The 25,986-nt window shown below is 43.5% G+C and overlaps 1 long non-coding RNA gene across 2 annotated transcripts; it reads right to left on the bottom strand.

Annotated features, from left to right (window-relative positions):
* Nucleotides 1-1,822: 1,822 nt before the first annotated feature.
* Nucleotides 1,823-25,722, bottom strand: LOC119016547. Of its 2 annotated transcripts, XR_005074189.1 has the most exons (9): nucleotides 19,789-19,888; nucleotides 19,047-19,167; nucleotides 16,646-16,742; nucleotides 14,838-14,956; nucleotides 5,246-5,362; nucleotides 4,751-5,013; nucleotides 2,766-2,872; nucleotides 2,382-2,491; nucleotides 1,823-2,087 (listed from the first exon to the last, which is right to left on the bottom strand). It is a non-coding gene; the product is annotated as an uncharacterized LOC119016547 (long non-coding RNA). The 2 variants fall into 2 exon arrangements; XR_005074188.1 differs by lacking the exons at nucleotides 19,047-19,167; nucleotides 19,789-19,888 and adding an exon at nucleotides 25,311-25,722.
* Nucleotides 25,723-25,986: the final 264 nt, after the last annotated feature.

Below are 25,986 nucleotides of genomic sequence, written 5' to 3'. Positions count from 1 at the left end.
TGAATGAAGGGTGTTTCATGATGAATTAACAAGGAAATGCTGCTTGTCTTAGTTCATTAAAAGAGAGAAACTTGAAATCAGAAGGTTGTATTTTCTGATTAGTGAGGAAAATAAGTGTGAAATATGATATATCTATTTTGTTTTCTTACGAGAATAAGTACCAAACTCACTGCTTATACATCCCAGCTAAAGCTACAGGTACTAGTAGCTACTAACATGCTTCCATAAACTTTAAGTGCTTCAATCCACCCTTTATATCCATAAATATATGAGACTATTCTGAGGGTTAATGAGGGTTTTAGTTTCCATGTTTCCTTTCCACAGATGTTTGTAGGAGATCCTGCATGTGATGAGTCATTCGATAGTTGATCTTAGAATAAAGGGAGATTTTTTTTGTGCCTCCCTGATGGATTTATAATGTTCTCGTGTTCGCTCTGCAGGACAAAATGACCATTAAAGCTCCACTGAAGCTTTCGGGTGTGTCTGCCTCTCATTTTTCAGATACTCGGAACAAAATGTGCAGCTTTGTAGACCTGTGGCTGCTTTTCCCTCCTTTGTGTCCCTTCCTTTAACACAGACAGCTCGAAAAGCATGATAAAGGAATGTCTCTGCACTCAGCTGCTGAATTTAAAAACACTGCTACGTTCAGCCGCCACGCTTAACAGTGTCACTCTTATCAGATGACGCGAGGCCGCAGTTTTACACGTTAAAGTGTTTTATCTCTAAACGCAGTGAACAATAACTAGTGACAGACAGGAAGTCACCACGACCTTGCTCTTGAAACGGAACAAAAAACAGCCTCCACTGCCAACTCCAAATGCCTTTTCTTTTTAAACTGTGATAAATATTTCAGGAGGAGGCATTTTGGGAAAAATCAATGAGTGTGAAGCTGGAGCTGTCAACACCGTCACGCCCCCCTAACCGCCCTGCTGGTGCTGGTGCTGTGCCAAAGATGGCTGCTGTCTCTTTAAGGCTCTGCTCCGCCGTGACAGCGAATCACAGCCCGGAAAATGTGGCTAGATCGTCCTTGTCAGCGACCTTGATGGAAAAGGAGGGAAAGAACGGAGGATGTGTGTGAGAGGATGGGAATGATGAATGGAGGAGGGAGACAGAGGTGTATAAACCAAGTCTGTCTCTCCGTCTCATATATACTCTAATCTGTCTTTCTTTCTCCATCCATCCACACACAGTTTTCCCTTCATTCTTCCCTCCTGACAGCCCTGCAGAGTGTTGCATAATTCCCAGCGTGAGGGGAGGCAGGACAGGATGGAGGGAGGGATGGAGGTGAGGAAGGGGTGAGAGAGCGATGGAGAGAGAAGCGGCGGGGAGAATGACTCACGATGCAACATCGACACACTCGACTGAACTGCAGAGATCATCTCCTTAAACACTTCTATCGCCGAGAGGCAGGAATGTTACGCTTCTCAAACAAACATGCAGCCTCTCACTGATGACACCATTTGTTTTCATTGCATATTTCTTTCTAGCCATCAAAGCTTTTGGATGAGTCACGGAAACACGTCGCGGTGTCAAATAAAGTTGTCCTCTCGGTTCTGTGAGTAAGGCTGTGAGCTCCAGAGAGGACGCAGGTCTCGTCCGGTTAGCGGTACGAAGCTAAAGGGGAGCGACAGGTCTGATATAGATCATGAATAAGAGATGAGGCACCTGCTGTCATTGTGCCATTAAAGATATGATAATAAAGACATTCGAGATATTAAACCTGAGGGGATTTGAGACTGTATGAGTACTCAGTGTGTCTAAAAGAATTATGCATGCAGTTGAAGCGTTGATCAAAGAAGAGCTGAGTTACTTTCAGGTGCAGATTTAATATAATACTGAAATCATGATGTTTGATGTGACTGCAGATGGACTTCCAACAGACATGGAGGAGAAGGAGGAGGAGGAGGAGGAGGAGGAGGAGGAGGAGGAGGAGGTCACGCCGATGCACAAGATTATCCAGGAAGGGTTTTTGCAGACACCAAGACATCAAACCAACGTTGCATGTCCAAGTGCTCTGGTGAGGCGAATCAAGAATCATCAAGAATTCTGAGTCCTGAAACCGTTCTCATGCAAAGCAGCGGTACAACCTGTCGGAAGGAAAACATTTTTAGATATTTTGGGGGTAAAGTTGCTGTGCTTTTTGAGCAGCTTGTATCAGATTCGACTGGTGAGTCTATACATGCATCTCTCCACATTCATTCGGACAGGGGTCGGGTCTTATTAGCCCAGAATAATGTGCTCGGGGGAAAAAGACGAAAAAGACTTTGTCATTATTTATGTATCTTTTTGTTGATGGTTGGTGAATAAAAGATCATTTCCCTCCCTTGTTGATAACACTTTCATTTAGGGCATTTAGCAGATTTACAGTAAATCATACATACACTGATGGCGGCGGCTGCCATGCAAGGTGCTGACCAGCACATCAGGAACAGTTTTGGGTTCAGTATCTTGTCCAAGGACACTTCAACTTCAAGGGAAATGAGAGACAACACTGTAGTAAAAGACAGTATCATGGTTAGTTTGGATTTTGTGGGGCAACCAAACATCCACACTCTGACTTGAGACGGATCTTACAGCTGGTCCAACGGGCCACAGAAACTTTTACGCTTGATTCTACGACAAGGATCATTTAAAAGGTTCGCTGTCTTTCCAAATTACAATGAATTAATCGTACAGAGGGTTATCGCAGTGGTGTCTGGCTTTTGTTCATCTGCCTTTTGTCTTTTCTTCGCACCACAGTCCTTCAGATGAGTCCAGCTACTCACCTGAGTGATGAAGCCGCCTCAGAAAATCCATCTCTCTCTCTTTCTCCTTATCTTCTATAAAGCTGATGTTTCATTTGGCCCGCAAAACAAATGCAATCTCAGTATCCCTGGGAACACACACACACACACGCACAGGGATATTTAGAGGTGTCACAATGACCTTGTAGAGGAAATCACCAGCCATTCATCATGTTACGGCTCCAGCGGTGCGGAGAACAGGAGATTTGATAAGACCTTGAGATAAAATCGGTCAATTTTCCACTGCAGGGCCTCGCGAGGCTCAGCAGGGGGGCCCCGAGAGAAACTGTGACGCTGAACAGGTTATGATACAGTATAACAGCATTTCTGTCACATGCTTAAATGTGTTTGTGGGCTACGTGCCTCTATGTTACACACTGTGAAACCACCACAAAACTAGATTATATAAGATTTTACATTTGCTGAACTGTATCATCCCAGGAAATCCGTCTAGATGACAGGAAGGGGAAGTGCAGGATAAACAAACAGGGATTGGAAGAAAGAAATTGGTGTTTAGTCGACATGTGTCATAGAAATATTCCTTAAACTGCTGTTGTTTTTTTGGTAGTATAAATATCTTTACAAGAAATCAGCCATACAACAGTTCAGTATGAGTATGAGTCAAACATGTGGCTTTGCAGATACAGTATAATCTCTCCAAACACCTCATCCACATGTTCAACGTTTCAGCAGCAGTGTTTCTTGCTGCCGGTAAACAAAGAGACAAGAGGGATGAGTTAGCCCCTGTTCGGCCCCTCTGTTACCCTCACGACTGCTCACTCTGATGGGGTTACTGGACCTCCCCTCCAGGGTAATGGGAAGGGAGCAGCACCGGGACACGTTGTGTAATGCCTGCACATTTATCTTGTGTGGCACGGACTGTTGATATACAGTGAGCGGACACAGCAAAAACCTTTACAATCAAATGTACATCAGTGAAACAACAGCACAACGTACTAGTGTTAGCAGACAGTAGCGAGGGGAAGTAAGTGCAGTAATTTTGATAATGAGGATGAACGCTCTGACCCGCTGAAAAGCTTCTCTAGACTGCCTGAGATTAACTCATGAGCTCACCACAAACCTGTAAACCGTGAAGAAAATCCTCATCAGAAAAATTACGACTCGTATTTATGTTTCTCGTTAGGCGGCGACCTCTAGTGGCTGTAGTGATTACTACGGATGCAAAGGAAGAAATTGGGAGAAGTTGTGTAAAGAAGAAAAAGGCTGTATAGGGAGGAGAGGGACAGTCAAGTAACGTAACGTAAGGTACATTTGTATAGTTAGTTACACAAGTATGCAAGTATCTATAGTAGTATTGTAATTATTTTAACCCAAACCATTCTGGTTTCTTAAACATAACCAAACTCATGGAGTGCTGCAACCGTCATGTTGATTTGGGAACAGTCATATTTGTTGTCTTGGTATGAGAACGTGTTTCTTTAAGAGATGCTGGTGCCAGATTGTGTTACCTTCATATAAGGCCTGTTTAGTCTTTAGGTCCAAATGCACTCAGGTATTTCTTAAACCAAAGCTTTGTCTCAATGCCTTTTGCGTTTAAGATGGAAACAGACCTGAAGGAATTATCCAGGTGAACTTCTTCAGTGTTTACGCCTGGATGGGCAGAAACAGAGATATTTGGAAACCTTCATTTGCTTCCCTGTCTGACCATTTCACTGTATGTAGCATCACTGGGGAATGTTTGTCATGAGTATTTGAGTTTCTATATTTTAGAACGACGCAAAGAGACATTTATAATGATATAACAAGAGAGACAAACTAAGCTGCTGGAGGATTGATTCCAAAAACTCCCCAGTACACGTGCTGACCTCACTGAAGCACAGCAACAAAGGAACGAGGAACAACGTCGGCCTCCTTTATGGATGCAGCGTTTTAAAGTATATGTAAAGCACCAGCTGTCGGCCTCTCTGTCTTTACTGTTCAGTCAATCTCTCTGTTTGTCCACACACCTGTTAGTGCTTCTCTCCTTCTGTCTCCACACATCTTTACATCATCCCACCACCCCGTCATCCTGTCAGCCCGTCCATCCATTTCCAGGAGAGCCGCGGTCACGGTCCGATGGGCGCTCCATTTTAACACCAGTTCCTCCACAGCACGTCTAAAATGGTTCCCCTCGCAGGACTCATGGGATGTGGAAGCTGCAGGGTGATTTAACTTTGGAGCAGCAGTGGCGGCGGCGGCGGCAGCTTCGACAGCAGCGTTAATGGAGAGTCTGTGATTTAAGACTTTAAGGTTTGTGTTTTGGAGACGTTTCAACAGGCAGCAAATCTCCACGGCTCCATAAAAATGAAGTGTATTCTAATATCATGTGGATGTTCACTGGATTTATGTGAAAACATTTACATATTTCATATTAACGTGTGTGGAGGTGTAGCTGGACGATACGCAATTGTTCATATTTGGTTATAAAACAAATCATCTCAATAGATTGGATAATATCTCACAACTGGGGCGTGTTCTTCTTCTTCTTCTTCTTCTTCTTCCTCTTCTTCTTCTCACTCCCACACTCCTCATGCATCCTTGTCATCTCACCCCTCTCTTCGCTGCATCTATGAATGAATCTGCCAGAACAAGTGAGTGAGCGAAGAAGAAAGAAACGGAGAAAGGAAGAGACAGAAAGAGAGAGAGAGAGAGGAGGGGAGATGGCGTGTTTAATTTTAGACTCAACACGTAATTCCCCCACTTTTTTACCACAGCTTCTATAAATACACTTCAATCTCTCTCTCTCTCTCTCTCTCTCTCTCTCTCTCTCAAACCCCTCCGCCCACGCAATCACCCTTGATGGACTGAAGGAGGGAGGGAGGATGTTGCCTAGCAACCGTACCCTGACTTGGCAGGTCATGTGATCGGGAGGCGGCTGGCACCGAACGTGGTAGTAACACACTTGTGCCTGAGAGAGGGGGGGTGCACATATAGTCACACACACACACACACACGTACATAAAAGATAGAAAATGTACCATACAGTTTATATCCTGTATGAATATGATCAATGACGTCATTTACTTTTGAATTCATGAATAATTGAGTGAAACTCAGCAGCAGAATGACACGATGCTGACAGAGAAACGTCTCCTGGGTGTGTGACCGCCTGATGCTTTTAGAGTCTGCAGCGTTACGTAACGAAGGGGGGGACTTAAGGCTTTTTTCGGTAGGAGGGATAATGGGCGTGCTCTTCCTTTAATGGAGAACAGCCTGCGCGGCACCTGAGCCTCTTAACACATCGCTTTACTTAAGAGAACATTTAGAGGAATTCTGCTCAAATGCGGATAATCCAAGACGACAGGACAAAGAAAACAGGCCCTGCGAAGAAAACGTCACGACAACTCCTATGTATGTTGTGGTGTCAGTGGAACTGGAATATCCTGGAGCCAGTGCGAGATCAAATCCAGCAATATGTAATTCATATACATTTTTAAATCCATTAAATTATGCAAGTTTATGTAGTTTAATGTGTTTTGCTATTTGAATGAGCTGTTTTTCCACCTGAGTGCTTGTTCTTGAATATTTAATGTGCATAAAGTTAGTGTCAGTGAGGAAAAAAAAAAAGACCAGGTGCCTCAATAGTTACTTGCGATCATTTTCATTGATATGGTTGTATCTTATTTGAACTTGGACCATCTCAGAACCATGAAGCCCAGCAGCCAATTATTCTAAGGCAATGAAAGTCAGAATAAGGCTCCGTGCTGGTCCAGCTTGGTATCCGGCTGCTCCTGGCTGATGTCTGGTCACAGGAAAAGGAAATGGGACCAAAAAATGTGAAATAAGAGACTGTCTCCATTACAACATGTCAGGTCAAGCTGTTTGACTCGACTGTCTTCTAGCAAAAAGCGCAGGACTAAAGCAGGACTCTGTGTTTACAACACTGATGCTTACAGAATTTATGAACTTCCATTTCATTAAACAAAAAAACAAAACAAAACATATATATTTAATCTCCTTGCACCTTGTATATAATGAGGACCCACTGCGATTCATCTGCAGACTTATTTTTGCATTAAAAAACACAGAAAATTAAATAAATAATTCAGTGTGGTCATGCAACTATAGATTAATGATAGAAGCACTAGCAGAGCTTCTGGCAGCTCGGGAAGAAAATTCAGATTATAAACTTTCAGAAGAGCCCAAAACCATGTCTGCACTCCAAATCATTAAACAACAGCTTTGATTTCACTTCAGGCTGGACGGGGATCGACATTTAGGATCATTTCACATAAATCTGCAGGAATGGTCCAAATAAACCAGAGCAGATGGCGTCTGTATTTATGAAACGTGGATTTGATCATCATTTGTCGACCGCACTGATATAAAACATCGTCTCAGACTCCGGAGGGTTTTCAGTTTGTTTACAGCAGGGTTCATACTCCGGCTTTTCTTTTGAAGTGCTCAAAAAGGCAAAGAAGAAATCAGAAAATACATGAAGATAAAAAAGTAAAATCGAGGAAGAACATAATTAACATAAAGCGTGGGATAAAAAAAAAAAAGGGTTTGAGAAAAATGCCGCAGTGAACATAAAAACCTCCAGACTGGATTGGGAGATAGCTGCAGTCACTTGCCAGTGTGAAGGCAATTTGTTCCAGCAACCTGGAGCTCAATGAGTAATTTGCTGATTCACTGTGTTACGTGTTGACTCCGGTAACATTTAACAAGACAGTTCCAGGGAAGACTGCAGGGTGTTTGATGTTTTACCAGCAACTAGATGTACAGTTTCTATTTTCTTTTTTTTTCTTTCATTTTTCTAAAAGCAGAGCAGAGATCTGAGAGCTCTGTAATGTGTTGATCCTCATTAGCCTCTTGATGAAGCTGTGGCAGCAGCGCTCTGTGAGCTGGGTTTGTCTAAAGGGTTTTTTGGGAAACCTACATAAAAAAGCCTATTAAATTGCAAATGTAACAGACATTTATCTGCATTTTAGTAATCTTTGAATTGAGGCACGAATCAGTTATTGATGTCAGGTTGGAAACGAGGCCTACAGTGGTTGACAGTGTGATTGCTGTAATGATGCTTTCAAAATTTAAATATGAATACAAAAATATGTGTTTCTGTCTTCTTGGTTTACATGCAGAGAAAGTTTTAGTTTTCGACAATTTTTATCTTGATTAACCCCTGTAACTGTGTTATTTGTTGCAGGGAATTTGGTGAAACAGATGGGTTAATTTGAGTTATTGTAGGACAGTTGGTTTAGAAGACAGGATGTCCTATAATCGAGCCCTGGGGGACTCCGCTCCCTTTGTTTGCATGAGTTCAACTGTAAAGATATGTCTCGTAAATTTGACTTGAACAAGTTTAAGATGTGTACAATGGTATTAAACGTAGCCGTGGTGATGTAATATGGCATAATTAGTTTTTCCCATCGATCACCCCAAGCTGTAATGACATGTTGGATCAATTTCATCCCTGGACGAAGTTTCATGTTGATTAGACATCAGTTTTGCCCTTTCCCTTGTTGGTTACCTTCAAGTCTTGTTGTCTATTGATCCTTGAATATCACCGTCTACGTAACTTTTCAGAGTCCACAATAAACAGATTTGCTGATTTTTCTGGGAAATATTAATGAAATAGAAAAATATTCTCATACAAAACTTCACAATATTGCAGTTCTATTGGTTTATATATCTTTTCTGATGATGGATATGTTGACAGTTTGGAAAGTGCAAACTAGGAGCTCCATCTGAAGATGAGTCAGTGGGTGCAACATGTCCCATAATCCTTTGCAGACGGCTTCCCCGTTATGTGATCAGAGCCAGACTGAACGGCATCTTTAAACTGGTGAGTGTTGTAACTCTTGTCACATAAGTAAAGTCACAGCTCAAAAGTAAGTTTATCTTTAGTGTAAATGTATTTTTCTCATCATCAAACACTCGCTCTGCACTTGACACTCGTCTCTCTTCCGCACCAGCATGCTGATATTCTCAGTCCAACCAGGAAGTGAGCGCTCCTGATCACGCCTCCCTGAGCATTCACCTTGACGGGGCCACACAAACCCCCTGCACACCCACCCACCCCCCCCCAACTCCATCTCCCATTGGACGAGACACGCGAGCCGGAGCGGGCTTGGATTGGTCGCCGGCGTCCAGCCTGTTGCTGGGCTGTTTCCATGGAGATCACTATCACCATTTTCCCCTTCGCCTAAGTGTGGGCAGAGGAGGGAGATGGATAGAAAGGAGAGACAAATGATGACAGTGACAGGAGATAAAGGATTAGATTAGGGACTGAGGAGAGAGAGAGAGGCGGGTGTCAGCATGAAGTCGATGGAGATGTAAGTGGATGTGGAAAAAAAAAAAACGGAGTGGAGGAGAAGGATGCTGAGAGGTTACACGGTGAAGAATTTTTGGGATTGCTGCAGTTAAAGATGGCGCATTTTTCCCACAGATGATGTCTCACCATGCATCCAAATTCTCCTCCTCGCAGCTGCAGGCGTGCTCTCACATACTAATATTATGTCTCCTAATCCTGGAAATCAGAGCGCGTCTGCTCGGATGTGTGCAGCGGAGCGCTGAAGAACAACTGCGGGAACGTTCATAAGACAGAAATGTCCCACCTCGTCTTGTTTTATACTGTGCGAGGAGCTAAACTAACACCGCACTGTTAAATCAACCGAGAGTTCAGCTGTTAAACTCACACATATCTCAGATTAATAGGTGTCTAACGTTAGAACATTAAACTGTCCCCATTCAGAAGAATTGTGCCCTCGTAGTCTCTTTCGGAGGAAGTTGGAGGTCAGAATGGATAAAGAATGTGAGGAATTATGACAGTGTGCTTTATTCATCCGCCACCAGAGCACGATTTCCTCCATCAGAGCTTCTTTTCTTTGTTGTATTCTGCTCTGAGACGTCTTCCTGGCCGCACACAGCCGCGTGGCGTCTGGTCAGCTGATTCATCTGGACCCAGAGGTGCAGTGAAAGCTGAAGAAAAACCAACAGCTGTCGGCTGCTTCAGATGCAATTATTCAGCCCGCTGACACGGCGGCTCAGAGAAATCTGAGGGACAAAGTGGAGGGGGAGCGATAAGGTGTCACACATGGATAAATGGATGAGCAGAAGGCGGGAGGCAGTGATCGATGCCACGCCACGGAGAGGTGAAGGAGGGAGGGAAGAGACTGAAGGTGTGACAGAGAGGAGGAAGAGTCCATATTTACTTAGGAGCCGCGGCGCGATGAAAGCAAACTTCTGATTTAGTGTCACTGTTTATGGAAATGGCACACACAGTCTTGTCATTTACAGCCGAGTGCTGACTGATGTGCCTGACATATGAGCACAAGTACAGAAGCAGCGAGTGTAAGCTGAACCTTCCTTCACCCGTGTAAGTCACGTCATGTTTCACCATCAAACAGGGTGTTTGTTTTACTTCCTTGAAACGACATTTGAAGCCTCCGTCAGCCCGTCGAGTCTTTCTTTGTTATTAAGGAATAAAGACGCAGATTTCTGTGTGATGAGACATCAGGCAGAGTTACTCACGGGGACCTTGTTGGTGGCTGTTCTGGAAAACGAGAACAATTACTCATTGTTTTTGTGCAGGCGTACTGGAGATTTGTAACAGGGACGAGATTCAGGGTCAATAACGACTCTAATGTTCACTGCACGCGCAGAGAGGCCGTCTCGTGATGGGATCCCACCAGCTGAGACGCCCATCGACACGATCACATTCCACTCATGGCTGCTCAGCGGTGATTATCACATTATCATGCTCAGGTAGGACAGCGCCAAGGTGAAACGGATAACAGCTATGGTTGAGCGGAGGCGAATGATTGGAACTCTGACAAGATCCGTGACTCAAGATAAATTCCGGGCAGGGGCCTGTTTACTGATTCCTGCCTCCCTGGTTCTGCTGTTTAGCCAACAGCTTCTCAGCTACAAAGTTACCTGACTATCTATTGCATGTTATGACACTATCAAGTGGACAAGGACAGGCAGACAGACATATTAACACCTGACAAAGTTAAGTTGTGGCCCAGGTACCGTCCACACCAGACACGTTCATCCGGCTCTCATACCGTGTGGACTGATGACACCTGGGCGGTCGGCTCCTATTTGGAGCAGGCCTTAGCTGGCCCGAGCCTGGGCCGTATGTGGGCCGGATGAGGGTGTCTGGTACAATCTTGCTACCTGTGATTGGAAACATAACAACACTGGCTGGCAGTCCCTCTGAAGATAATCATTTGGGTTTTTCAAAAAGCCAAGATCATCACAGAAAGGCTGATGACACGTTAGAACAGATCATCTTTTCTGTTTAGAAGGAAGCACGTAAAAGGAGAGAACCCAGAAAAAAAAAAAACCTTAGGATGTGAAAACTTTATATAAAGAAATAAACCCTGGGCTGAATCATACAGCTTCGTCTCCGAGCACTACCACACTTTAGCTTGTTTGAACGATCATTTATGAGATGCCGACTCAAACAAGATGAACGATCAGAACAAGTGTTCTCTCGCTGCGGTGCGGCCGGAGTCCGACCGGCTGTTTCTCAACGCTGTAATTAGTAATAAACCTTTCCTGAGACCCTTAAACGAGGCACTGAGAAACGGCGTACTTGCAGATAATTAAATGGACCCAACATTCAGTTTATACAGCTGATTTTAATGACCGCCGATGCACTTATTCTTGTTACAGTGCCGGCTGCTTGTTTTAAACCCTCAGCTTCGACAAACGTAATAATTAAAAGCCATTTTGAGGACCGATCTGAGAGACACTAAAAATCGAATTGGCCTTGGTGAGCATTAAAGCTCGAATCCCCAAGTGAGCCTTCTGCCTGCAACAATGCCAGCTGAACGTGTTGCATAATGTCTTACATCACGAGGTGGAGCCACCGCTCTGCAGGAAGACGTCGGGCGGCATGACGGAATTTCATCTAACACTCCAGCTCGTGTTACTGCTCGTATTACGACGGAGACGCTGAGAGTTCAGCGGCGTTCAGTCAATATTACTCTGTAGGCGTCTGTGGAGTGATAGTCAGGGACAAGACACAGGAGGAGGAGGAGGAGGAGGAGGAGAGTCCCTCTGGTCCTCCCTGATGGTGTGTGTGTGTGTGTGTGTGTGTGTGTGTGTGTGTGTGACCTTCAGGCGTACCTGAGGAGGCATTATAATTCAGTGTGATGAGGTGTGAAGGTGCTCGCCCGGGTTTCCTCCCCTTCCTCATGATCTTTAACCTCCTCCTCCTCCAGCTCTCTCCATCCTCCTCTCACTGTCTCCGTCTCAGCTACAGTATCTACTCTGTAGGTTACTGCTCCCTCTGCTGGAGGACTGCTGGAACAACACCTCAGAGATTTGTGTGAGGCAGGAAACTTCCATCCATCCATCCATCCATTGTCTGTAACCGCTTTGTCCCAGCTCATCGCAAGACCCTCACTGATGGCAGAGGCCGCCATGCAATTTGGAGCAATTTGTGGCTCAGTATCTTGCTCAAGGACACCTCAACATGCATCTCAGCTCAGCCCAGAGCTGGGATTTGAACCAGCAACCTTCCAATCACCAGCCGACCTGCTCTACCCGCCGAGCCGCCATTGCAGGAAAATTCACATGTACATGATAATATTCCATTTTAACTGGAGAATTTCAAATCTAAAATGTATTCAGAATCAAACGTTTTAATTTGACCCTACTGTAGCCACAAACTTCACTTCACTCACTTTCCATTAGAAATCAAGTGAATAAATGGATTAATCTGAATATTGGCTCAGAAAATAAAGATACACATACTGGTAATCCTTAGTTTCTCTACGTTCTAAATATAAAGATTAACACACACTTCGTATCTAAGGGAACAGACAAACAGGGATCCTCATTTTCTTGCGTCGCATTAGAGAACATTGACATCACTTTCATATGTGTCTGTTAAATATGGATCTACGTTCAACAGCTGGTTAGTTTAGCTTAGCATAGAAAGTGAAACAGCTCTGTTCAATAATGGCAATACAATCTGCACTTAAGTCTGATTTTATATTTCTGTATTAAGGAAAAAGATGTAATGTGTTAATTAGTGAGCTTTAGAGGTGCCGGTGGGCAGATTCCTTTAAAACCTTTGGACCAACTGTTAAAGCGCTTTGAGTTTTTATGCTGCCTGCAGCTTCACTCACGCAGATATGAGAGTTGTACGAATCTTCTCATCGAACTCTTTGCAACGAGGCAATTAAGCAGTCGGAAAATGAAATGATACTGCTGAAGATGCATCTCCACTGCTCCGGTCTCAAACGTCTTCCTGTGTAGTAAATGTCTCGCGGCTGCTCTCGAGGACTTCATGTCCTTCGGTGCAGCAGCAGATTCCAGCAAGATAAGTCTGAGTTCTCAGCCTGATCGGTCGATAAACTATTCATACAAACAGAATGAGGCGGAGGCTAATGGGACTTATCAGTTAAATCTTCATGCTGAGCAGATCGGTTTTGGTTTTGAGATAACCAGAATTAGTGCCGTGCCAAGTCGCTGTTCCTGAGCCATGACCGTGAAAACACTGACAGAGCAGGTGCAGACACCAGGTGGGTGGAGCCTGCTCAGGCCTGTGAGAGCTGACCAATCAGAGCCCAGACAGGAGCTAAAACAGAGCATCCAATCAGAGGGTGAACAGAGACGCTCAATGTATGAGGAAATAATGTGCTTTTTGAACATTAAGGAAAGTAAACACTTTCTAGTAGACACCAAATATCAAAGTGTGAAGCTGAAAATGGATAAATGTTTTTTTTCCATTCAAAGATAGACAATATAACCCATTTGGACAACGCAAAGTGAGCTCAACTGATGTGTAATTGCGGTTGTGTTCCTCTTTCAGCTCCGAGTTCTTAAAGACGGTGATCCATCTAAGAGTCGGATGAGGAGATCGATACCACTCTCACGCAACAAACGGGTATCAATATTCTCATTTGACTGTCATGAAAGAAAGCAAAGATGCTTATCTCCCCAAATATTCCCAGACAACAGTAAGTGTGCCAACGCAGTAACAACACAAAATCAGGTTAAGTGCCGTACAGCTGCAGACGTATTCCTCTTTCGGTTCGACAAACATTTTAATCCTCTGAATGGAGAGCGCCGTCCTCCGTGCAGCAAGTTTACAGCGAATACATCGTGTCGCCGATTATGAAGAGTTGTGACTAAGAAACTTCCTGCATGCATTAAAGCTGCGACCTAAATTACGTCTCACAATGCGATTATTTCATTCAAAGCCAGATTAACCGATATAAATGTTCCTCGAACCCTGACACAGATTGTGAATGATTCCCTCCGCCACCCGAGAGAGTCATTAAAGCAACTGTTTCAGGCAGAAAATCTAATCCATGAAATATACAGTCATTTTCCCTCTCATCTGAACACAGCTGACTGATTGGTTTACAGCTGAGTAACGGCTCAAGTGAGCAGACAGAATGTGAATTACTGTCGCCGCGTTAATGACTTAAACCCTGAGCTATGGAGAAGAAGGGAGAAGAAGAAACGGCGAGCGCAATTAACCCGATGAAATTAGCAAATGCGGAGGCATCAAGAGACCGTAATGGCTCTAAGACGTCAGAAATGACTGTGCAGTAAAGCCTCGGCGAGGACAGAGCCATCAGTAAACTCTGCGTGTCAGCGTGCGCGTAAGGATGTGCGGTGTTTGTTCGATGTGCAGCCCGCCAGACAATTTAATTTATGGAAGGCATTACTGCTTAATGGTCGGAGTTTATGATGTAATGATGAGGTTTTAGTTATTCTTCTTGATGTTTGGATCTTCAGGACAGCAGGATGAAAGTGTGTTTGGAGATGCGGTTAGTTAATCATGTCGCTGGGGGTCACATGCCGGTGAAAGTTTAACGACAGGCACTCTGAAGTCAGATTCAAACTTTGCCTCTTTCAACACGCCGTCAGAGGTGCAGAGCTTTGCAATAATAAAGGACGTCAGGATCCATACGTACGTCCGCGGGAGTATTTCACGTACTGCCAGACAGTGTTTGTAGAACAGGATAAATTCACAACAATACAAGGTTTTAACTAGCTGCGGCTATTAATCAGTTATTAGTCAACAATTCAATTAATCAGCAACTATTTTCATCACTGATTTGAGTGATTTTTTTAAAGAAATACCTGAAATATCCTCTGATTTCCTGGTTTCTTTACTCCTCCATGACAGTAAACTGAATTGAGAACAAGACATCTGAGGACGTCATCTTGGTCTCTGGGAATCGCTGATCACTTTGGGGAATCTATTAAATGAGAAAATGATGGACAGAGTGGTCAACGATTAAAAGAATCGTTAGCGTCTGACTGACTTTAAACAAGACTAAAAATCGAAAACCTTGTCAGTGGTTGTGAGGAAGTGTTTAGGTATTGCTTTAATGCTAATATCAGCATGCTAACACGCTCACAATGACGATGCTAACACGCTAATGTCTAGCAGACATTGTGGTCAATCTGAGTTACGCCTGTTAGCATTGCTACATTTGCTAATATGCAGTAAACACACAGAGTAAAGTCAAGGCTGGTGGAAATATCCTTAAAGTGTCTACAGGTAACTCAAGTCTTCGTTGATTCTGGCGCCTCCTGTGGACAAAAGCGGTATAAGAACTTGCGCCTTGTGTATTTGTTTAGAAAACAAAGTGAGTGAAAGAAAGAGGCAGCGCGCTTTCTAATACTATTTTTCATATAGTCATATTTTTCATAGCTCTACCTTTCTGTTCATCTTTAATAACAATTTATTAGTATTCTAACTTTTGTCAGGCTTGTTGTGTTCTTGATGGTGATTAGATCTAATTAACACGTCTAACTTCTGATCATTAACACGCTGCGACAGTTTTGCTTCTGTCTCTATTTTTTTCTTTGGATTGATTTATGATCATTATATTCGTTAATCTCTCTCTTTCTTTTATTTGTTCTCTTAATTCCTCCCACTGCTTGTACATCACGACACCACAGTGTAATATAAACTTTAAACAAATTTGATTCGACAGCATAATTAGATATGAGGAGCCTCGGGGTGGCAGCAGCCTCCCAGCTGCAACTTCCTCAACTCTGACACCGGGGGGCAGTGTTACCACGGGCAGCTGCTGCTGAGAGGAGTGACTGGTAAACACACACACACACACACACACACACACACACACACACACACACACAGGAATACACACAGTCAATAATGTCTGCTGTGTTTGGGTCCATTATGGTGCTTTTCTTTAGTCAAATTGTTCCTGCAGAAGAGACACAACCAGATTTGCTTATCAACTATGGGGTGTGTGTGTGTGTGTGTGTGTGTGTGTGTGTGTGTGTGTGTGTGTGTGTGTGTGCGCGCGTATTAAGTGTGTGCGTGAATGCTGTTAGGAGTGTGGGAGTGTGTGAGCAAGTGTACGTAGATGCGGTCGGGGAGAGTATATCTGAGTTCAGGAAAATGAAAATTATATGAGAAGGTGAATGTCAACATGATGGTTTCTGCCAGTGTGTGTGTGTGTGTGTGCTTATCTGTGTGTGTGTGGATGTGTGTGTGTGTGTGTGTGTGTGTGTGTGTGTGTGTTATGGCATCTGAGAGGTTTTCTGCACGTAATGACTTCACATGTCGTCCCTGCTGAGAGAGACAGAACTAATCTACCTGGATTTGTCAGAGAGAAAAAGCACAGCAGCCTCCCCGTCTGTGATTACACACACACACACACACACAAACAGACACACACACACACACACACACACACACACACACACACACAGCTATAATTCAGAGTGCTTTGCCTCCCTCAAATGAGAGTCAATTTTACAAATCACGGCGGAGTCCACGCTCCATCTTCACTTTTAGCTGCCGTTTCAGGAGGCGGGAAATGAGGAAGCCGGGGAAGAGACGGCTCGGAGGAGGACTTTTTAACTTTCAGATAAAGACTGTGCTCCACCTGATAAAGACTGTCCTCTACCTGGGGAGCTCTCTGATGCTGCCTGCGGTGATAGCATCGCTGCCGGGGAGCGGCTGTTGTTTCTGACTGCAGCATTTTCTCATTTCTGCCATCAGCGCTGAGAGAGAGAGAGAGAGAGAGAGAAAATGTCAGCCATCAAGTGCAAACACTACAGCTGATGCCACTTCAGCAGGCTGTGAAGCGTCGGCGCGGACTGGACTTCACAATAACCTTCTTTATTCTATAAACATCTTTATAAGGAAGACAAATGAGCGGCCGTGCTCACCTACAGCTGCGTCCTCTGTGAGGTTCAAGAGTCAGCTCATGAATATTATCTGCTAAGTGTTTTTCTTTTTTAATTAATCACTCCTCTAATTAAAATCTGAAAGTGGTTAAAAACAGTGGAAATAACCTGTCATGGCACCATCCTCACACGGAATGATGTGACAAATCAATCGCTGTGAGAAAACGTATGAAATGTCACGAAAAAGAAAAGAGAAATATGAACTAATTTGGAGAGAAGAGACTCTACAGTTTCTTCAGAAGATGCAAATATAAGCTTCCTTGCACATGACTGTAATTATCGAGATCATGTTTTATTCACAGTTCCAAAAAAAGCCAATAAAAGCAACACAACTGGTCACATTGGCCATCTATGAAGGTTGTGTTGGCTTCAAACCGCAGCTCTGTCCAAGGTTTACATGTGTGCCAAATGTGGCACATCATGTTCACAGTATTTGCTTATCAGCCACCTGCTGCTGGAGGTCGAGTGGAAGGTGATGGTGCTCTTACAAGCCAACAAGGCTGCCAAACAGACACCTACAGACATCAAAACTGGGTGTATTGCAGGAAAGTCGGACCATCTCTGTCCGTCCAAATTTGTGGGCTTGCGACTGGGTTAAATGTCAAAAGGAAGTTACTGACAGCAGACCGATCTTCTTCTTCTTCTTCTTCTGCTCTCAGACTGAAACAGCTGATCAGCTGTCGTGTGATTCTTGTTTCAAAAAGGTTCAGCACTTTTTTGAAAAAAGAGCTCGTTCTCTCAAGGTCATGTACGACAATTTTGCAGGTTGAATCAAAAGAAAGTGTCTCCATTAATCTCTTCTTTTGCGCGATTCTTCAAAATGTGCATCGAAATATCTCGATTGCAACACAGCTGATGACAGAGTGGACTGCTGCGCTCATCTGCCACTCAGGAAAACTTTCTTTCTTTTTGCCTAAATACTTGCAGAACATCATCGCGTGCTAATTATCACATTAGCATGCCAACACACGGAGCTATGATGGTAAACCTGCTAAACACCAGCACGCTGATGTTAGCCTCAGAGAGCTGTTAGCGCGGCTGTCAGCTGTTGTTGCCGTCAATTAAGTTTAAGTCAATTAAGTTGCGTCGGATGACTGAACAGACCAGCAGCCACTGCTGAAATCCTGCTGTGGAGATGAAGAGATGCACGTTACATAACGAGACACGTCTTCCTTCGTCTCTCTGAATAACCACAAGGCTCCGATTTAAAACCGAGACATGTACGTTTAGCCTTATAAGAGGTGACTGCATTATCTTCCAGCATGTGTCATTAGTCGCTCCTCCTCATCTTCGTGGAAGGAAAAATAGCAAAATCCTCTCTAAAGACTCGGGCTGTCACTTACTGAACATATCAAGCTCCAACAAATAAGCTCTTACATGTAATTCACTCAAATTAATTCAGACTAAATCCCCCGGAGCACCTTTTTCTTTTCCTTTTTTTCCTAAAGCTGTCGAATTGTCAAGGTTTTAGTTAATTTGCTGAAGCCTCGGCTGCCTCATCAGAAACAAGCAAACAGGTGAAATCAGACGTGTTTCTGATTAAATGTTACTTACTTACTTACATTTGGCATTTTTAAAGAGCAGCAGGCAGCCTGTTGTTTATCCGCGATCCTCGAGTCCAAAATGCTTCACACAGATGGTTCAGAGTCATGATTATCTCTTCAGCGCTGCGCACCAATTTCCTCCATTTAACATTAAACGAAGAAAACAATTGCTCTGTTTACCGATGAAGCAACGAGACGCTCAGCGGATCAAAGTGATGGAGATCGCTTTCTGAACTCCCGCCGGTGGAGTTCAAAGCGCAGCCCGGTGCCGTCACACCCTGAACTTTGAAACTAGATGGATCATCATTAAAGACCGAATAACTAATGTTTGCACTGTTGAAACCTGAAACAGCCAAACAACGCAACAAACGTAGTGCTTGTCGCGAACGCTCACAGCTAATTCCGGCTTTCAGACCAACGTATTGACGACTGTTGTGGCAAGAAGAAGAAACACTCCCATCAGCCACATCATTAAAGGGAATAACAAGTGAACATCTTTGATCATCTTTTGAAGAGATGTAAGACCCAGTATCAAAGTTTTACCCTCAGCCCTTGTTTTCAAATGATTACTTACCCCTGAGAAGAAAGTAGAGTAGAGTAGTGGTGGGTGAAATCTCCCCGTATGAAAGAGCTGCGGTCGTTTCTCTCGTGTCACACGTGAAATCCAGCAATTATCAGAATGCCACTTGGCTTATCTGACGGAGACAGAAAAGACTGGACGCTGGCAACTGATTCACAACTTCAGGCTGTAACCAGGTCATCAAATCAGGTACGCCATCAAAGTGGGAGAATGCAACATCGGAATACGTAATAACGGCGCAGTGTTAGCTAGCCAAACAGTTAGCTAGTGAGACTTCAGCACATGATTGTTTCAGGTTTTTTTTTTTTTTATAAAGAAAAGGACCACAGTGAGAAAGTTCTCATAACTCTCAGTTTGAGGATTACCTCCATTTGGAGGGCGATGTGGTCCAAACCCCTCGATCCCATCATGCATCGGGGCACCCCACCCCAGAGGGAAGGAGTAGAGTTAAGTGATACAGGTGAGAGGTGTGTTGAGACACGGACACAGGACGTCTGAGGAAGTCGTGTCCGGCACCAGAACTTTTTTCAGCGAGTCCTTTATGCCTTGAGGACTTTGCTGCGTTCCTACATACCATCAAGAACTTTCAGCCCAAAAGCAGCAACAGTTACAGAGTGTTTTACATTCATAGTTTGGAGATGTTATAACCAGTTCTTTAGAGAGTCGGATCGTTTTACTAATCTGTGAATGTGTGACCTTGTGAAACTTTGCCTTTCAGAAATGTGTCAAAAATTACCTTTGGAATATCAAGTAAAGCCACTGGTTTTCAGACAGCCGTGGTTTTCTGCTCGATGAATAGTCTTCACACGGAGCGAAGAGGCTCTCAGCTGTTACTTATTTTCACCTCCCGGGCTGGAAGAACATTTAAAAATCAGCTTCACACTTTTTTTTTTCCCCTCCAGTCCTCTTGATGCTGTTGCTTTCTTTTAAAGGTGTTCTCTATAATTATTACTTGTCAGATGTAATAACCTCAGGCAACCTCATTCTTTATTTATTTTCTACATCCCGTCCGTCCAATCTTTCTGCCGGCGTGTCATCAAACTAACCACCAAAATGAATCTCCTGCTGCGATTAAGGGTTTTTATCGTGCGTGCGTCTTCAAATTTCTTAAATCAAACATGATACTTTTTTTTTTAATTTTTATTAGTTGATTATATTTTTTTTCCAGTGGATCCCTGGGAGAAATAACTGCCACCAAATTATTGTGAACCTGTACCTGTTCCGGATGATAAGACAGAACGAAATGGGTTTCTTCAATCACTGGCGGACTGACGTGGGTTCTCATTTTCTCACGGGCCATTTTCCTCGGTGGGGGGGCTTCGAAACAACAGGGAGGCGTTTTCTTCCTCCACGCCATCTTTTCTCTCACATCACATCAAATCTCTCCCACTCGCTATCGACTCGCTCATTGATTCAACAGCCCACTCTCTCTCCGTCTATCTCACTCTCTTAATCTCTCAGAGTCTACCCACCTCTCTACCTGCTTACACTAATCCTTCTATCTTCGAATTTCTTTTCTTTTCCCCCTTTCTCCCGTCTCTACTCTCAATCACAGACCTTTTCGCTCGCTCCTCGTCTCAGCCATCGTTCCTCCTCTTCTTCCACCTTTTTATTTTTTTATCTTTAAATCTACTCCTCAATCATCGCTTTGTGAATCAGAGGACTAAGTGCTTTCATTAGTCTGAGTAATTGCGAGCTCGCGGAGGTAAGCCGAGGGTGGTCGCTGCGCAACACACACTGCATCAAACGCAAGCAAATCCACAGAAAAAAGTAAACCAAAGTTCAATCATAATTATGATTTGATTATAATTGCGGTATGTTTGTAAGACTGCACAACACATTTATGAAAAATAACACCGCTGGTCCAGAACAGACGTTAAAAGCTGAAGTTGTAAATTGTCCGTGCGTCATGGTGGAAACAGGAAACTTAACAGGTGATGCACGACAAAGGAGAGTTCACACCTCGTCCTCGGCGTCTGTTTGTCGACTGAAAGGTGAAACATTCCAAACACTCCCAGACAAGAACGAGGCAGCAAATCCACCAGAGTGAACGACAGCTGCTGCTGACTGTAGCTGCCGTTAGCTCAGTTAGCGGTCTGGATTAGCCGCTCTGTGAACTGGGGGAGTCTTGATGTCGCGGAGGAAGTTTTCAGGTTTGAGACACGGACGCCTCCAAGACCGGTTCGATAACAAGTAACGGCACTTTGATTTTTACTCGGGTGTGATTTTCAGGTACTTTTACAACATTTTTAGGTTACAAAGTGATGTCACGAGACAGGACAGGCTGGGGCTAGCTGGTTGACTTAAGTTGAATCCTCTGCGACACAATACACGAACGCTAAACTGTCATGAAATCACCACATTTTGTTAATAATTCCAGATATTTTTAACTGTTTTAAAGTTACATTTTTTTTACATATTGCACCTTTAACCCAACAGAATCTCTGGACAGGACTCAACTTTTACGCACTATTTATCTACTTCACGAGGTGTTATAAGGAAAAATAAATGAAACTAAAGTTTTGTGACTTTCATTCTTATGTATTTATCTTAATCCATGTCAAGCTATACTTAATATAGTTGTGCTCACATTCTTCTGCTTTTAAAAACATGACATGACATTTTCTAATAACATCAACAAGAAAGGTAATAATAGGCTTCACTCTTTAATTAGATTTTGAAACAAAAGTATTTAATTTTCCAGATGCCGTACGTCATCCCTGAAGATGTTGCCATAGAATCCATTTGTCTAGATATTTATACAAATTGTTGATCAGTCTGACAATTTTACCCCTGAAGGACGACGCATCCTGACAGCTCTCTCAAAGCATGTCACAACACCCACACCTCACTTTTTTGTTTTTTTTTTTTCCCTGACGGGAGCCCACTCACTGACAGCTTCTTGGCAACTCGTTTTTAGCTCTTGAAAGCATTAACACGCACGAACTCTCCTTTTTTAAGTCGCCCTCTACGTCAACACATCCAAGGGCTGCCGCGGCTTGATTGCTTCTCCGGTCTGTGCGGCACGTTCGGCGCGACGCGCCACAGGTGTCGACCGAAGCAACTGTTCAGTGATGTAATGAGACTGAATTGTGCTGCAGCTCAAGTTTCTATTTTGCCCTTTAAACTCTGAGGGAGTGTAATTTGTGTATAATGCCTCAAAGGTTTGTCTGAAACGCCACCTGAGATCTGACGGACGCCTGATGTCGGTGGATGTCGAACATAAATCGGCCTCTCCTCGGTAGCTGCGGCCGCGCGGTTTCATCATCCGCACTGTTCAACATTTAACACGACCGTCCATCACATGACAGCTGCAAACCTCGTTCTGATGTGAGCCAAACCGCTCCCGAAGCCTCCGACCCTCTTTTCACTCGCTTAGTATCTTTGTCAAAAGCAGAGCCCAGCAGGGATCAGAGTGAACTTTAGCGATACGGTTAATTAGCCACAAAAAGTGAACAAATGTTCGCTGACAGTGAGCGCGTCTCGTCTCATCTCGTCTGACAGCGCTCGGCTAAAGAGTCGAGGCTACGTGGGCTTAAAATAATACCTGCTTCCACGCCGCAGAAACCTTTCAGATTGTTAGAACAGTTTAAAGACGGGCAATTAAAATTCATCTTTTGCCCCGTTTTGTCAGTCGTTCCTACGTATCTGCGCTCACTGCAGCACCAGGCAGCATTTTTCTTGAACTGAGCTGATCTCTTTTGTCCATCTGTATCACCTCCGAGAGTTACACCACAGAAAAGCGTCCAGTAGATTTCACAGAATTTCACTATTTGTCGTAATAATCCTCATTTCTGATGCCGCCGCAGAGCACTCGGCGCCCTCGAAGCTGCACCGCTCGCTGATAATTCTGAACATGAAAGTGAAATACAAACATTATCCTACACAGTGGAGAGCGAGCGAGCGAGCAAGCACTCCATCCCGCGCAAACACAACTCATCAACAACGGCTGGACCTCTTCACTGTACCAGGCGGCTTTAAAAAACATCACACCGAGTGACTTCTGCGGCACCGAGGCCTCTCCGATTTAAACAGGTTGCTCCTGTTCCACATACAGAAAACACCTTTTTATTTTCAGGCTTTTTATGGATGTAACTGTGGGTTAAAGTGCAGGTTGATACACCGACTATGGTGTACAATGGATATTTTCTTTGCTGTCTGACACTTCCCTTTCACAGATAGTACAGTAAACCTTGACCTCAGTCACTATTGAGTGCTGTGTAAAGGTGCTTTCATGAGGAAACACTGCAGCTGAACACAGATTCCCCTGCAGAAATGACTTATTATCACTATCTGAATTGAAAGTATTGATGTAAATAATTCCCCTTCAGTGGAAAAAAAATAACAAATTACACTTTGAGAGCTTTCATCTGAACAAAAGAAACAACTCTCACTTCACAGCAGCTGCCATTATCTCCACACAGGTGATCCTGAGATGACACCTTATGTAATTTACAGATATAAACTTCTATGCCCGCCCTAGAGCCTGCAACAGCCAATGAACGATTGTCTCCTGAGCCACTTACAGGCCAGCCTACAGATGACTGACGTGTCATGCAGCCAATGAGATTTCAAAGACAGTAATACACAGTTTATTACAGTTTCTTTAAGCCATACACTCAGACATTTTGCAAGTTTATGTAGTTTTATGCTCTTTGAAAAGTTTCCCCACCGATGCATTTATCTTTGTCTGTTTAACAAAAGGAAATAAAGAACTATAACAAGTTTTTTGCCCCAGTTTCTCACAATATTTCCTCAGAAAAACATGTGTTAAGTGTCCAGTTTCAGTGACATTGTTATCTAATATGAACTTGGAGCGTGTAAATATAATAGCTTGTCATCTGCAGGCTATTATTATTATTTCTTGCATAAAAGAAAAAAAAGTTGAATAATTCAGCGTGTTCTTACTCCTATAGATTAATGCCGGGAGCACTCACAGAGCTTCTGACAGTTTATAGCTTTTCGAACGAGCCCAGCAAACGTCTGGTCTGTTCTCTAAATGGTCCAACAACAGCCTTGAGTTCACTTTGACCTCAGATACATGTTCATGATCATTTCACAGAAATTTCCAGGAATGCTAACAAGAAGTTGCAAAACCACCTTGTGTGATTTCAATCATCTTTTTTTTTTTTTTTAAAAAAACAAACAAACTATGCCTTGCCTTGTTATGCCACGGTCACAGCAAATTCTGGATTCTGATTGGCTGTTAAGTGTTGATTAATGTTCAGAAGCTGCGGCGCTCCAAACCGATCTCCCTCGATGCAGCTGTTGTTTGCCGTTCCAAATGAATGTGCCAGCTTTTTTAACCGTGGGTAAAGACGGCAACAATGAGACTTAGCTAAAGAGCTAGGAGGTGGTGTAATTTGTGTAAACAACAAATAAGATAAATGGCTGCTCAGTGAGCGCTGCCAAATTAATTCAGTAGGAGTCAGTAGGAGGAAGGGGAAGACTTAAAGTAACACTGAGGGGAGGCTGAAGGGGGGAGAGAGAGAGAGAGGATGGGAGAGGACACACAACCAAATCGAAGGTGATACAAAGAGATCAATTTACTGTAGAGTGAGTGACAAAACAATCTTTCTCCTCATTTAGAAACTCAGTAGATTCTTGTGAACTCTTTCTCGATCAGCTCGATGTTTTCCTCGCAAAGTTTTTTTCATGATGTTTACAACAAACATCTGAACCCGGCGCTCCGCACCATCACGACCGTGGAACATGCTGGACTACCTGTCAGGGATCATTACTCGCGTTAACAACATGTTTTACATCTGCCCGCGGGTCTGTGCCGCGCGCCTGCCGGTCGCCTGGCAACGTCAAAGCGATGAAGACGTGGCCTTCGCGTTCCTTCAGTCGCGGCACAAGCAGTCAGTAATGAAATGCTTTTAACTTTGATGAAACAAACAAGATATCATCTGATCGCAGATGTTCTCATGTGTTTTTTTTTTTAAAAACTTTGTACATAAAGTTCACCAGCTGGATCCACTCGCTGTCAGTCTTCATGCTAAGCTAGGCTAATTGCCTGTTTCCAACCTCACAGGCAAATAAGCAAAACAAATATCTGCACCAGGTATAATTTAACAATATTTAAGACTGTTTTAAAAATGTAACATCACAACAGAACAATATTTCAACTTTAATTCTACTGATATGCATCCCTGGTGGTTCATGTTGGTCAAGTGCAGCTACTGTTGGCTACATTCAGCTAACGTTAGCCAAAGCATTACCTTTGTTTTAAACAATAAGATGGAGATATTAACATACCTGTCCAGCAGGGAGACGACCGATCCAAGAGGAGCTTTGCTCTCCATCTGTTGATGACGGACTGAGTTGTCTCGTGTTTTGATTCATGCTCAGTGTCTCTTCGAGCCTTTGCTTCAAAATGTAACGTTGAAAATAAAACCTTCCTGTTAAGACAGCTACAGCACATACAGGCTCCTCTCGTCTGCATGCAGCAAACGTGATTTCACAGGGAATCGTACCAGGTAGATATAAAGGCTCATTCATGCCTAACGCTAGATACTCTTTTCTGAAAGCTTATGGACACGGACCAACCGGGCGGCAGCGCTGTGAGATTCGACCACAGGACAAGAGAGAGACGTTTTCACAATGTTGGAACTTTATGAAGAGATTTTAAGCGAGTTGGTGAGAAGTTTTAAGGCGTCACTTGAGGACAGCTGGGAGGAGATCGGATGGAGATTAAATATGAACGGATGTTGACGAAAAAGATTTGATTCTGAGTGGTGCCCTCTAGTGGCTGCACTGCTTCAAATGCATGCAATCATGAGGGTACAGTGTATTTTAGTGCGTAAATTACACATTTAATGACATTTTATGGATGTGAATTAAACAAATCTAATTTATGGATATGATTTTCTTAAGATTAAAGATCTTAGCTCAGGCTGAATCTATTATCTGAGGATAGTAACAAGACTTTCAG

This window comes from Acanthopagrus latus, chromosome 3 (assembly GCF_904848185.1).
Source record: "Acanthopagrus latus isolate v.2019 chromosome 3, fAcaLat1.1, whole genome shotgun sequence".
NCBI lineage: Eukaryota > Metazoa > Chordata > Actinopteri > Spariformes > Sparidae > Acanthopagrus > Acanthopagrus latus.
Note: the sequence above shows the minus strand (reverse complement) of the source record. Positions and strands in the feature narration are given on the sequence as shown.